Source organism: Scylla paramamosain, chromosome 4 (assembly GCF_035594125.1).
Source record: "Scylla paramamosain isolate STU-SP2022 chromosome 4, ASM3559412v1, whole genome shotgun sequence".
In the NCBI taxonomy this organism is placed as follows: Eukaryota; Metazoa; Arthropoda; class Malacostraca; order Decapoda; family Portunidae; genus Scylla; species Scylla paramamosain.
The window spans coordinates 10,783,743-10,786,242 of record NC_087154.1 but is presented as its reverse complement, the minus strand read 5'-3'; positions in this window follow the sequence as shown (position 1 = coordinate 10,786,242).

Below are 2,500 nucleotides of genomic sequence, written 5' to 3'. Positions count from 1 at the left end.
AGTCTTCCCTCTCTTCTCTTTTTCTTCCCTTTTTTTTCTTTCTCCTTCTTCTCATTCTCATTCCTTTCTCTCCTCCATAACCCTCCATCACCCTCGCTTCCTGCTTCATCTCTCTCTCTCTCTCTCTCTCTCTCTCTCTCTCTCTCTCTCTCTCTCTCTCTCTCTCTCTCTCTCTCTCTCTCGTACATCTGTCTTAGTGGAAACTCACGATAATTTGTGGCATTTTTAACTCTTAAAGGATTCGCGGTCCATTTTCAGAGGGGTTCGATATGGCAGTGACCCACATTTAGAGAGAGAGAGAGAGAGAGAGAGAGAGAGAGAGAGAGAGAGAGAGAGAGAGAGAGAGAGAGAGTGAGAGAGAGAGTTCTGCGTAGTAACATGATGATAGTTGTTGTAATAATAGTTGTGTAAATATACTGACTTCCATGGGACTAGACTTGTGTGTGTGTGTGTGTGTGTGTGTGTGTGTGTGTGTGTGTGTGTGTGTGTGTGTGTGTGTGTGGGTTGATTTATTTTTTTCTTACTTTTGCTAATCTATCTTTACTGGTTTGTCTTTTTTTTTCAATGATTCGTTTTTTTTTATCTAGCTTGTTTTTTTATGTTGTTTTCGTTTTTTTGTGAATAACTTGTTTGTTTTCAGCGTTTCCTTTGCAAATTCTCTCTCTCTCTCTCTCTCTCTCTCTCTCTCTCTCTCTCTCTCTCTCTCTCTCTCTCTCTCTCTCTCTTTGCTGTACGGTATAAGCGACAGACCCCTGTGTTGGACGGTGGCAGACAGACAAACGGACGGACGGACGGACAAACAGGTGTGTTATATCCGCTGGCAAATATTGCACGTGACCCGCGGCACTCCTCCTAGCGTGAGAATACAGAGCTAATTGGCAACAGGTGCATTCCCTTGATTAATTACCTTGTAGTGTTGATTAATTGATGTATTATACGTGGAATAATGAAACAAGGAACTCTAAAAATTATAAGTTATTCTACGATACAAGATAAGACGGCAGCTTATCTCTCTGAAGACACTTATTTCGAATAGCCTTTGATTTCACTAAGCAGAAACAGAACTATGCACTAATTCACAACACTAAAAGCAATGTATGGAGTCTTTATAAGCATCTACAAAGAAGAAAAGACATAAAAAAAAATCGCAATTTCTAGCCAGTACAGTGTTCGGAGGTGGCTGTAGAACAAGAAAAGATGCCTCAGAATGGTTAGTGATTAAAAAAAAAACATACCAAATAGCAGTGAAAGGGTTAACGGGTTACCAGGTAAGTGACGTTGGCGTCACTTCCGTCACCTGTCAGTCTGACCTGTCCACAGCTCTCCGTCCTTTAAAAGATACAAAGAAGAGGCAGCTGGACTTCGTTGGTCATCGAGAGGAACTACTTATTAGGAAGAGTGGTGGGAGTGACAGCGAGAGAAAGACGGTTAAGTTTATGGACACACTGTTGGGACGAGTGGGAAGTGGATGGAGAAACAGAAGTACAGCCACTAAAAGGAGGGGGGGAAAGAAGAAGAAAAGTTGAATTTAAATAGAGCGGTAAAGAAATGGAATAGACTCAGTTAGCAGGCAGTCATTAGTGCCGAGTCAATAGAAAACTTTAAAAGGAAAATTAGACAGATTTATTGATAGGAATGATAGATGGATATATGTACGTAAGTGAGTTTTACACAGGAATTGTCACGTGTAGGCCTGACATCTTGCAACTTCCCTTATTTGCTTATGTTCTGGTATTGTTAAAAAAAGAAAAAAAAACTGGGCTGCCCCATCACCTTATGCAGTCAGTGGTGTCTTTCAACTTTATAGTCTTAACTTGTAGCACAACATTTTAAGTTTAAGGAGAGCCACAGCAGTGAAAGGGTTCAGGAGAGGATGAGAAGCGTACGGGTTGCCTCAGTGTACAGGTAAGTGGCACACGGCAGACACACGGATTCAAAGCACTTCGGGAAATAAATTGACTTCGCCCTCAGTTCTATTTCTATCTCCTCTCTTTTTGGGGAACGGCATTTGAATGGGATTTTTTTATCCTTTATTTTAATTTTATTTTGTTTATTTATTTATTTACTTATTTATTTGCGTATTTTTATTCGTATATATATGTTTTTTTTTCATTTTCTTATTCTCTTATTTTTTTTTTTTGTTTATCCATTCATCTATTTTTGCCCTTGGTCGGTCTCCCTAATAAATAGAAAAAAAATATATGTATAGGATAATGAATGAAATAGTATACAACGTACGAGCATAAAAAAGGTATATGAAGAATATATACTAAGTCCTTTTAATATGGCCACTGCACCGCCACCCTTACCTCTTACAAAACCATACGCCTGTCACTACACAGCCTCGCATGGTAGGCAGACTTAGAAATGTAGTGAAGAATTTACTTTGTTATGTGGCACTATAACTCCTATCACGGTTAGAATATAAGAGGAACGAGTTCATGGATGGAAGGATGAGACAGTTTATACCGTGATGGCCTGCGAGAGAGAGAGGGAAGAA